The 12,818-nt window shown below is 39.5% G+C and overlaps 1 protein-coding gene across 4 annotated transcripts in view; it reads left to right on the top strand.

The window, feature by feature from the left end:
• Positions 1-12,818, top strand: part of MCF2 (MCF.2 cell line derived transforming sequence) — a 114,719-nt gene that overhangs the window by 20,787 nt on the left and 81,114 nt on the right. The window lies entirely within an intron of this gene.

The raw sequence follows: 12,818 nt of genomic DNA, 5'->3' as shown, positions 1-12,818 counted from the left end.
ATTACGCTACAGTGTAATAAGCTAATGACATATGTGTGTGCAGAATCTTCCTTGGGGCAGCCAGAAGAGGGAATGATTGGCTTCGCTTAGGGAGTTAGGGGAAGACTTGATGGAGAGAGTGATGCATGAGTTGAATCTTGAGAGAAGCACACAAATGTCCAGCTGGACAGCGGGTGGCGATTGAATGTGGTAGGGATAGGTGGCGTTAATGGTATTCCAGGCAAGGAAATAAGATGTGCAAAGACAAGCAGAGAGAGGAGAGCAGAGTAGGTCTGGGGAATTGTAAATACCTTTTAAATGACTGGAGTGTAAAATATGGGGGGTAAAGGAGAGAGAGAAATTTGGAGAGGTAGGCAGGGGGCTCATAAGGCATGTTGAATGGTTCTACTTTATTTCCAGAGCAATCGGAAGCCATTGGAGTGTTGTAAGCAAGGCAATAGAGAAAGCTGCTGCATATGGTTGTACAGGTTATGCACTGCAAAACCCCTAGTGCCTCCACTGACACAGACCACACCAGGAATGATGCCCTTACTAGGGCTGTACAGTGCACAGTATGCACAGTGGTCGGCAGAAGCTATGAATGTTAGAAGCTTTTGCTTTCACAAAGATCACTCAAGTTGTGTGGAGGATTCAGTGTGTGGCTTCTGCAGTGGAGAGGAAGAAGACTGGAGATAAAGTGACTAGTGAGAACACAGCTGAAGTAAGCTGGCTCTGAGTGAATAGAGGCTTGGACTGTCACTTCTGGGGATGGGGAGAAGGGGAGGGGTCTGAGAGGAATTGAGAGGGTAGAATTGATTTGACTTGGTGACTAGTTGTGGTGTTTGAGGGACAGGGAAGAGACTAGGTTAATTTCAGGTTTCTGGTTAGGGTGACTGGAAAGAGACACCATTAACACAGGGAATGGAAGAGGAAGAGGTAGTTTGATTTTCAGTTTTGGGTATGTGGTTTCTGTGGAACATTCAGGTAAAGCTGACCATCGGGTCTGCAACTGGGAAGGAGTAAATGTTATTTCTTACTCTCATCGATGTGGTTCATTAAACGTCCCCTGGCACTGAAGTTCTTTCCTTAAATCTACTTCTCCATGGGCTATATTGATAACTCAGCAAGTCTAGTACAGAAGTAGGCACACGTTTATTATAAATTACCTTTCAAACTTGTTCTTTATGTTTTCCCTCACACATTTCTTTACCTGATGATGAAAAAAAAATGAAAAAAAAGACACGTCTCGTATTCATCACAGGAGGAAAGAATGTAAGCTATACTGATCTAATGTAACCTCAGCTAACTTGCATAAGTAGTTGTGAAAACCTGTTCACCGCAAATTTTACTCATCAGAGTTTATAGCTCAGGGAGATATGTAAATCACAACAGAATGTATTCAATGTGCATTCCAGTATGGTAGGAAGATGTATTTCAACCATGATCGGTCATCTATTAAGCCACACTATACTGTGAGTGTTCCACGTAACTGATTTTTCTGGGTAATTGAGGTTCAATGCTTTTAGTGCCTGACAATTTCCCCTTAAAATATGTATCCATTTTGGATGAGAAGCTTTTCAAAAAATGCTATTTACTTTCCTGACCCCTGAACCTGGAAATAATTGCATCCTTTTTTGATGGGTTAAAATTGTCCTTATAATAGCATTAGTTCTTTCAATATGCTGTATTCAGTGCTGCCTGGGGGCTCCTAAACTGTGGAGGGCTATTTGTCCCTATACTAAATGGGCACAGATTGTTCTGCTTTTTAATTTTCAATGCCTGACTCTTCCCTCCTAACTTTTCCGTAGATTTCCTCTCTGTTAGCTGATATTTTTTGCTGCTATGATTTAACTGTTTCTACTAGCCAGTTGTTATTGCCTAATTCTCCATGCCCCCTCCTCCATTGCCCTTTCTGAGTATTATGAACTAGGGAACAAGATAATCACGCTTGTTCAAACTGTGTGAAAAGTGTAATAGACCATGGGTAGGCCTGTGGGGAGTCTACTTCAACTAATGTATATGAGCTTTAGTACATGGACTCTGTGATACCTTTTCCAATTGCAAAACATCTTTTTCTTTTCTTTCTGGTTCTTTTGCGTGTTTTGGAGGGTCGATGCAGTTAAATAAGTTATCAGTAAAATCTATGTTCTCCTGCTCATTGAGGTATTATAAACATGTGAAATGGTAATATTTTACTTCCTTGTAAAACAAACAAGTGTGTTCAGAATCGATCAGCAAATCCACATGCATTTTATCCACCGCATTTCTCCGACATGCCTGTGCTTGGCACCAGAAGGCGCTTCGTTCTTAAAATTTGCCTCCAGGTTTGAAAGCAAGTGTCCTTGTCTCTGCTCAGCATCTTCTTAAGCGAGTACCCTCTGAAGGCTCAGTAAACAACTTGCACCTTACCTGCTCTAGGGCAGAAGCAGAGGCCAGTCCCGTGAGGAGAGATGCCTTCTATCTGATGGCTGACAAGACCAGTGCCTCTTTCTATTGCTTCAAGGTCTTGTTCCAGAGACAGTTAGCTCCTGGCCAGAGGCCAGTTTCACAGCAGTTCCATTTATTTTTTCACCCAAACTTCCCCTCATTGTATGTTTATGGCGGATCTAAGAATCGGAGTGACTTCTTGTTACTTTCAGCACTGGGAAGATGCCATTGAGCTAAATCCTGAAGGAGGTAGGAAGTGAACTACCAGTGATAGCTGGGGGAGAGTGTTTCAAGAAGAGGGGACAGTCAGTGGAAAGGCCTTGAGACAAGAGCGTGCTGACAAGTTCAAGGAACAAGAAAGAGACTGGTATGGCTGAAGCAGAGTGAGTGTTTGCATATGTGTGTGTGTGTGTGTGTGTGCGTGTGTACACATGCATGTGTGCCCACATGAGATGAAGCCATAGATGTAATAAAGTCTGGATCACATAGGGCTTGGTAAGAATTTAGGCTTTTACCCTGAGTCAGATAATGAGCCGTTGGAAGGTTTTGAGCAAAGGGGTCACTTCCGTGTTAACAGGATCCCTCTGGATGCTGTGTAGAGAATAGGATTAAGGTCGGACAAAGATGGAAGCAGTGAAACCAATTAACAGGCTATTAGGATTAATGATGGCAACTTGAACCAGAGAGGTAATTGTGGAGGTGGTAAGCAGTGATCAAATAGATTCTGCATACATTTTGAAGATAGAGTCAGAAGGATTTGCTGATGGTTTGGATATGGAGTATGAGAGAAAGAGGAGTTAAGGATGATGCTAACATTTTTGGCCTTAGCAAGTGGATGGCAGAAATTTTCATCAGTGGAGATGGAGATGCCTGCAGGAGGAGTGGGTTTATGGGGAAAAATTATGAGTATCAGAAGTTTGGTTGGTTGAGACTTGTTAACCTTTTTTTTTTTTTTTTTTGAGACAGAGTCTCACTCTATCACCCAAGCTGGAGTGCAGTGGTGCAATCTCAGCTCACTGCAACCTCTGCCTCCCAGGCTCAAATGATTCTCTCACCTCAGCCTCCCAAGTAGCTGGGATTATAGGTGTGCACCACCACACCCAGCTAATTTTTGTATTTTTAATATAGAATCATGTCGTCTGCAAACAGGGATCATTTGACTTCCTCTCTTCCTATTTGGATGTCCTTTATTTTTTTTCTCTTGCCTGAGTGCTCTGGCCAGGACTTCCAATACTATCTTGAATAAGAGTGGTGAAAGGACATCTTTGTCTTGTGCCAGTTTTCAAGAGGAGTACTTCCAACTTTTGTCCATTTACTATGATGTTGCCTGTGGGTTTGTCATAGATGGCTCTTACTATTTTGAGGTACGTTCCGTCAATTCCTAGCTTATCGAGAGTTTTTTGTTGTTTGTTTTTTTAACATGAAGCGGTGTTGAATTTTATCAAAAGCCTTTTCTGCATCCATTGAGATAATCATGTGGTTTTTGTTTTTAGTTCCACTTATGTGATGATCACATTTATTGATTTGCATATCTTGAACCAACCTTGCATCCCAGGGATAAAGCCTACTTCGTCATGGTGGATTAGCTTTTTCATACACTGCTGGATTCTGTTTGCTAGCATTTTGTTGAGTATTTTTGCGTCTATGTTTATCAAGAATATAAGGCCTGAAGTTTTAAAATTGTGTCTCTGTCAGGTTTTGGTGTAAGGATGGTGCTAGCCTCATAAAATTAGTTAGGGAGGAGTCCATTTTGGAGGAGTCTTTGGGGTTTTCTAGGTGTATGATCATGTCATCAGCAAACAGAGATAATTTGACTTCCTCTTTTCCAATTTAAATGCCTTCTATTTCTTTGTCTTGTTTTATTGTTTTGGCTAGGTTTCTAGTACTATGTTGAATAGGAGTAGTAAGAGTGGACATCCTTGTCTTGTTCTAGTTCTTAAGGGTAATGTTGTCAACTTTTCCTCATTCAGTATGATCTTGGCTATGTGTTCGTCATATATGAGAGCATATTTTTAAAAATAGCTTTTGTAGAGTTATAATTCACATACAATTAACCCACTTAAAGTATGCAATTCAATGGTTTTTAGTATAATCACAGAGTTGTGCAACCTTTATCACGATCTAGGTTTAAAATATTCCCATCACCCCAAAAAGAAACTCCATACTCATTAGCAGTCACTCTCCATTTTCTCCCAACCAGCTTTCTCCTCAGCCCCTGGCAGTCACTAGTCTACTTTCTATTTCTATAGATGTGCCTATTCTGGACATTTCATATACATAGAATCATACAATATGTGGTCTCTTGTGACTGGCATCTTTCGCTGAGCATAATGTTTTCAATGTCCATTCATGTTGCAGCATGTGTCATTATATCATTCTTAAAATGGCTAAATCTTATTGCAGTAAGTAGATATGCCACATTTTAATTATCCAGTAAAAATGATAGGCATTTGTGTGGTTTCCATCTTTTGATTATTGTGAATAATGTTGTTATGAACATTCTTATATACCTTTTTATGTGGACATATGCTTTCATTTCCCTGTGGTATGTATCTAGGTGTGGAAATTGCTAGGTCCTAGAGTAACTGTATGTTTCATCATTGAGGAAATGCCAGACTGTTTTTCAAAGCAGCTGCACCCTTTTACACTCCCACCATCAACATATGAGGATTATAACTTCTCTACATTCTTGCTAGTACTTGTTAATCTCTCTTTATTTCTCAGCCATCCTAGTGGGTGTGAAATAGTTTCTTATTGTAGTTTTGATTTGCATTTCCTGAATGACTAGTGATGTTGAGCACCTTTTCATGTGCTTATTGGCCGTTTCTATATCTTCTTTGGATAAATGTCGACACGGATTCTTTGCCTGATTTAAGATTGGGCTTTTCCTCCTTTACTGTTGAATTGTAAGAGTTCTATATATACTCTGGATTGGAGATCTTTATCAGATGTTTAATTTGCAAATATTTTCTCCCATTCTGTGAGTTGTCTTTTTACTTACTTCAGGGTTTCCTGGAAGCGCAAATATTTTTAACTTTGAGAAGGTCGAATGTATCTATTTTTTTCTTTTATTGCTTATACTTTGGATGTCAAATATAAGAAAACATTGCCTAATCCAAGGTCATAATAAATTACAACTATGTGTTTGTCTAAGAGTTTTATAGTTTTACTTCTAATACTTAGATCTTTGATCCATTTTGAGTTGATTTTTGTGTATAGTGTGCAGCAAAGATTCAGTTTCATTCTTTTGCGTGTGCACATCCAGGTTTCCCAACATCATTTATTAAAAAGAATATCCTTTCCCCATCGAAATGTCTTGGTGCCCTGGCTGAAAATAAATTGACCTTCAGTATAAAGATCTATTTCTGGACTTTCAGTTATTTCCCACTGATGTATCTGTAAGTCTATCATAATACCTATCTTTATTACTGTAGCTTTGTACTAATTTTGAAATCAGGAAATATAAACTTGCCAAATTTGTTTTTCTGTTTCAAGATTGCTTTGGCTATTCCAGGCCCCTTGCGTATCCATATGAATTTTAAGACTAGCTTGAAAATTTCTGTGCAAAAAGCCATCTGGGATGTTGCTAGGGATGGCACTGAATCTGTAGATCAATTTAGGAAGTACCTTAACCTCATTTTTATAGTGGCACAAATTGAGGTTTCCCAAACTATGGACCGTTCACATTTAAAATATTTGAAATTATTTACTAGAACAGATATTGGCATTCTTCCCTTCAATGCTCACATTGGATAGTTATTCATCTTTAGTTTGTCATGAATTTACAAAGTTTGTGGCTGGGCGCGGTGGCTCTCGCCTGTAATCCCAGCACTTTTGGAGGCCTAGCTGGGAGGATTGCTTGAGCCCAAGATTTTGAGACCAGCCTGGGCAACATAGTGAGACCTCATATCTACAAAATATATTTTAAAAAATTAGCTGAGCATGGTGGCACACTCCTGTAGTCCCAGGTACTCAGGAAGCTGAGGTGGGAGGATCACTTGAGCCCAGGATGTCAAGACTGCAGTGAGCTGTGATCGCGCCACTGCACTCCAGCGTGGGTGACAGAGTGAGACCCCATCTCAAAAAAAAAAAAAAAAAAAAAGAGAAAGTTTGCAACATATTCATTTCTAGTATGAGAATTGTTCTAGACACTGTGCTGAAGTCTTAAGAGGGGAGAAGGTATCAACCTGATCTCTCTGAAGGGAAAACAGTAATACAAATGAAAACGACAACATCATCACTAACTCAATTGCCTTTGTGTTTGTGATTCAGCATTTGGCAGGCAAGTCTGTGTAGGACTGGGGTGGGAAAACAGAAGAAATGAGAGGCATGTGTTTGGATACCACACTCACCAGGAATCGGCAGAGGCTTTTTCATGCTGGACAAGACGATTTGTCAATCAAGTGTGTAGTTATCCTCCCTGTGGCAGGAGATATTTTTTAGGAAAATAGATTGCAGTGGCTCGATAACTGGACTTGGACCAGATCTACTGTGGATTTGCTGATGCTTTAAGCAGGAAAAATATTTACTTATTTCTATTTTTACATATTGTAAATCACCATGTCTGTGGTTCGTCTTTACAGACTGATTCAATTCCTCTCAAAATTCACCTACAGGTTTTGGATTTCTGAATAATACATTCATTCAGCTGCGAGTATTAGGCATTTCCCCAAGACAATGTCAGCTCCTGCTGCTGTACAGGGAACACCTGCCATCTCTACTGAGCTGTTTTTAATCTGAGGGAAGGCTGAAGGAAAAGCTTTCCACAGACACGCTCTTAATTAAACACCTACAAGAGATACAGTCAAGGGGCAGCGACCTGGGACACGAAGCCCGTGGGTGGAGGTCTTCTCACTGTCACTTCCCGCCAGCTGTTTCTCATTTTCTCTCATGCATTTTTCCTGCCCTCTCTCTTTCATCCCTTTCTTTTCTCGGTTCTTCCCCTTATTTCTCCCTTCTTACTCCTGTCATTTCCCAGTGCCTTTGAGTCTTCTTTTTCCTGTTTTTGTTTTCTGTTTTTGATAGGGAAGTGTCTTTTATTTCCTCATCTTCTAGTCTTATAATTAAATTATTTATATGTGATCTTTGTAAAATATCTAAACAAAACAAATGCCCATGAACTAATAAATGAAAGTCATCCTTGTGCCTAGCCCAGTCCTGCTCCCTGGAGGTAAACACTGCTAATAGTTTGTGTGTGAGGACATAGGAGGTTTTCTATGAATATAGATATATCAATTCAATTCAAACATTTATTTATTTATTTATTTATTTATTTATTGAGATGGAGTCTTGCTCATCGCCCAGGCTGGAGTGCAGTGGCCCGATCTCGGCTCACTGCAAGCTCCGCCTCCCGGGTTCATGCCATTCTCCTGCCTCAGCCTCCGGAGTAGCTGGGACTACATGCACCCGCCACTGCGCCCAGCTAATTTTTTGTATTTTTAGCAGAGACGGGGTTTCACCGTGTTAGCCAGGATGGTCTTGATCTCCTGACCTCGTGATCTGCCCGCCTCGGCCTCCCAAAGTGCTGGGATTACAGGCGTGAGCCACCACGCCTGGCCAATTCAAACTTTTATTGATCACCTCCAGTGTGCTAGAAACTGTTGGGATATTATGGTGAACAAGTACATAAATCTCTGCCTTCAGGGAACTGATTTCTAATGATGAGAGCAACAATAAAAAATCCACATATATCTAGATATTTTACCAAACTGGGATCATGCTCCATATGTTGATCTAAGACTTGTATTGGAATGTGTGTATTTAAAATTATTTCATTATGAAAATTTTGATACACATAAAATAATACAAGAGGAAAAGTAAATTATATAATATAAAATCATGATGCGAGGATATTTAAAAATGTCCCTTTCATAGAGCACAAAGAGGCTACTGCGTCTTTTCAGCATGAAGCATTTGCCCAGTTTTGTCTTAATGGGCTTATAGTAGACCCTGTAGATGCTACTGGAATATGAATTTTGCGTAACTTTGTGGCTGAAGGATATGGTAGAGGTTGAGCTGCCCTTTCATAAATACCTTGGCTAGGTCAGCATCAGCTGCTGCTATCAGCCAGCAGTGTTCTTTACATTCAAGGATACTAAGAGTTCTCTGGTCATCAAGTCTTCATTTGTACTCTTGTACCATCGTTAAGTGGAAGCATTAACTGTTGCATATACACTGTGATGAGAAGAATAACCGTTGAGAGTTATTTTAAATATTTTCTCTATTTTAACTGAAATTGTGTGATTAGGTATATGTATTCTGAGACTCTTTGATGGCAATTAGAAGGAATATGCATATTTGGGGACATCTTTGAGTTTGCAATTGCAGGCTAGATCATGGGATTAGTTATAGAGCAAAAAGCAGTGGCCCTGTTTTTATTTGTAATTTTGCACTTGTCAGTTTACAAAAGAGAGTCAGGTTTGCTTTCTTCATTAACATATTCAAAGGACCATGAACAGATATTGTGTGTTCTTCTGCATGCATTACAAACTAAAGTAAGTCATTGTAATTGGATTTACCATTGCAGATGCGGTACATTTCAAAATTAGATTTTATGAACCCAAGAAGAGGTGAATAGCCACAGAGTAGGAGATCTGGCATTTAGTCATGTCTACACGGATATTGTGAGTTCTGATATGAGTGGGTCATCTTGTCTCTTTTTATAGCTTGTGCTTTAAATAGCTGCTCTCAAAAGATCTGATGTCATAATAAAAGTTAAATAGGGGTTAATGTAAATATTTACCTATTGTTAAGATAGTATGTTTAGAAATATTTAGTAGTGGCTGTGGCTATAGTGGTCAGGGACTAGTGTTTCTTTAAGCTCATGTTCAAACATGCCCCTACTCATTTACACTGCAGGAACTGAATGGTGATGATTTGGGTGAATAAAGTAATGCCCTTTCAGATGCCTTTTCCCTACGTTTCTATTGTTAAGGAATACTCTGGAATATTCAAAATGTGGGATGAAGAGATTTCTTTTTAACTGTGCTTTGCATATTATCCAAGGAATCTAATTCTCAAAGGCAGTTATTTTCATGACACTCTACAAAAAATTAAAAAAAAAAAAAACCCACACAATTAGCCAGACATGGTGGCACTTACCTGTAGTCCTAGCTACTCAGGAGGCTTAGGCGGGAGGATCGCTTGAGCCCAGGAGTTTGAGGTTGCATGAAGCTATGGTTGCACCACTGCACTCCAGCTTGGGTGACAGAGTGAGACCCTGTCTCTAAAAATAAATAATAAAATAATAAAAAATATATAAATAAAGATGGAGATTAAAGTTTTAAAACCCTCCATCTTAAACTCTTAATATTTTCATGTCTGTGCATTATATGAATACACATATGCATGTAAATATTGATACTTAGAAAAATTACAGAAATGAGTAGCTTCCCATTATTTGCAGCACATACAAACTTGACTGGTCTGTGAAAAGGCATGTATGAAAAGATGAGGGAGCTCACTATCGTACTGCTCTCGTCCTTGGAAACAGGTCTTAATTATTAATATACTTAAGGTTATATTGTAACCTTAATATAATATTGAGCCAGGACCTGAAAGTCCTGAGGTGGAAGGACTTTCAGGTCCTGACTCAATATTATGTGCTGAAAGCGTCCCAGGAGGTACTTGGTGTAGGTTAAGTATAAAACCATTTTTTTTCCATTTTTTTTAATACATGATCTGTTTTATCAGTTTAGTGCTGGATGTCCTTTCACTGTGTGTTCTTGGCATCCTGGGCTCAATACTATTGTAACACTTATCACTCTCGGCTTTCACTGCTTCCTGCTTCTAGATGAAAAGCCCCAGGAGATCCAGGCCAGTGTCTAACTGGTTTCTGTATCTATCCCCAGTGCTGCACAGGGCTTGCTATAAGATAGGAGCCTAACAAAGGTTTGTTGAAAGAACAAATACATGAATGATTAGAGTGGCCGAAAAACACATGGAAAAAAAAGTTAAAGTTGTGTGGAATTGTGGATTCCTGTTTTGTATTCCTATTCTTTCCTTCCATCCTCTCATTCCTTCCTTACATTTCACATCTTCCTTAGAATTCCACTTTGTGCTATTGAGGGTAAAATAATCCTGTGGTTCCTTCCTTTAAAACACACTTAAAAGTCTGAGCATCTGAGAACAGCCAGATCTGTGCATGTTTTTTTCCAGATGCGGACACTATTCATTATTATGTGCTGTGTAAGCACGTGGTAAAATAACATTGAATGCATAGTAGGCACTTGGGCAAACACTAAAAGCTCGGGTTAACATTATACATGTCTTTAATGCGAGCTCACAGTTCCTTTGATCTTTGTCGCCACATCTAACTGATTTTGTTTCTCCATTTTAGATTGTTTGTGTCAAGTCATTCATATTTACCCTTCAACTCAAGAGGGGTAAAACCCTACTTGGTATGTTTTCTTTCAATTATGACTAAAATAATTTTAAGGTGGTCCTTCAAAATGGATGTTTTGTGAAAAATGAAAAGTAAACCTGTGATAAGAGCTAAATCCAAAACCAAAACACATCTGTAATGATGTTGTTGCACATATAAGTGCTTGCTAATGTTAGATTTAAAAAAAATGTTGCTGAAGTGATGAGTATAAGAGGTTATCCTACTCTCCTTGAAATTTCCATTTCACACCTTACAAATGCAGTGGAGTACCTTTTCAAGCATTCATTGGCCATTCTATTTTTCTCTTCTGTAAAATGCCTGCTTATGTTTTTTTTTTTTCATGTATTTATGGGATTGTTTCTCTTTTTCTTATTATTGACTTATAATCTTTTATATATCCTTGATATTAATTACTAATTCTTCGTTGTTACATGTGTTAAAATTATCTTCAATCAGGTTTTGTGCTGTCTCATCACTTTCTTTATCAGGTATTTTGAGGAAAGAAATGAAAAATTTTAATGTAGCATAATTAATCAGTTTTTTATTTTATGCTTTGTCCTTCTTCCATCTTGCTTTAAAAATTCTATCCTATCCATAGGTTACACAGATATCATACTATATTTTCTCTGATCTGATTCCCAACACTGTAAAATTTGAATCCTCATCAATGCATGACCATTAGCGCAAAGGTGGAAATTGTTAGATATCCCAGGGGCAACTGCTATTATTTGTTGGCTTCTCCCACAAGATATTTGCCTAAGTAATGATTTTGGCCTCTGAGGATTTGCTTGTCTTTCCTGCCAGCTCAGCCATGCATTAAAAAAGATTTTTTTTTTTTTTTTTTTTTGAGACAAGGTCTTGCTCTGTCACCCAGGCTGGAGTGCAGTGGCGCAATCACAGCTCACTGCAGTCTCGACCTCCCTGGCGCGAGCGATTCTTCCACCTCAGCCTACGCAGCAGCTGGGACTACAGGCGCCTGCCACCACACTTGGCTGATTTTTATATTTTTAGTAGACATGGGGTTTCACTGTGTTGGCCCAGCTGCCCTCCTGACCTCAAGTGATCTGCATGCCTTGGCCTCCCAAAGTGCTGGGATTACAGGTGTGAGCCATCGTGCCTGGCCAAAAAGGATTTAATTTTATTTTTCCCACCATGTTTTTGTATTTTGTACCAGAAGGTTTTTCAGGATTTGTAGTTACCCATATGACCAATAAGGGGAGCCCCTCCATGTTTTTCAAACAGAAGTTCAATGTTTAGATTTAAATACGATATCTAATGTAAGAGTTTTTCTTGTACACAAGATGTGAGATATGGATCAGGAAACATGACCCATTACCGTATCCACAGATGGCCTAAAGGGGGAACAGATGGGAGTGGTGTTCTGGCTCTGGGGTCCTTTGTGATTGTTTGGGGAAGGTGATGCAGAATTAAAATCTTTGCAGAACTCTAATGCTAATAAACTCAGCATGTTACCTGTGGCGTATTCGTATGGTCTGCAGCAACCTCAGTTCTTGCCTCCTCAGAAGAAAGAATTCGACTGAGGGGCATAAGGCAGAAGGAGAGACCGAGGCGAGTTTTAGAGCAGGAGTGAAAGCGTATTTTTTAGCTTTAGAGCAGGAACGAAAGGAAGGAAAGTACACTTGGAAGAGGGCCAGGTGGGCAGCTTGAGAGATCAAGTGTGTGGTTTGACCTTTGGTCTTGGGGTTTTATATGTTGGGATGCTTCTGGGATCTTGTGTTTCTTCTCCCTGGATTCTTCCCTTGAAGTGGGCTGTTCACATGTGCAGTGGCCTGCTAGCAGTTGGGAGGGGAGCATGCGCCGTGTGTTTACTGAAATTGTATGCATCCTTACTGGAGGCATTCTTCCCTTACCAGTCAAATGTCCTAGAAGGTCATAATACCAGTTAAACTCCACTACTTTTCCTCTTAATGTGCATGTATGAGCCCACTTACTCAACTCCTGAGATCTTAGCAGGAGCTGCTGATCACCAGTTTTAGATGTTTCTGTTTATTAGGAGATGGCCTTTCCT

This window comes from Macaca mulatta, chromosome X (genome assembly GCF_049350105.2).
Source record: "Macaca mulatta isolate MMU2019108-1 chromosome X, T2T-MMU8v2.0, whole genome shotgun sequence".
Taxonomy (NCBI): Eukaryota; Metazoa; Chordata; class Mammalia; order Primates; family Cercopithecidae; genus Macaca; species Macaca mulatta.
Note: the sequence above shows the minus strand (reverse complement) of the source record. Positions and strands in the feature narration are given on the sequence as shown.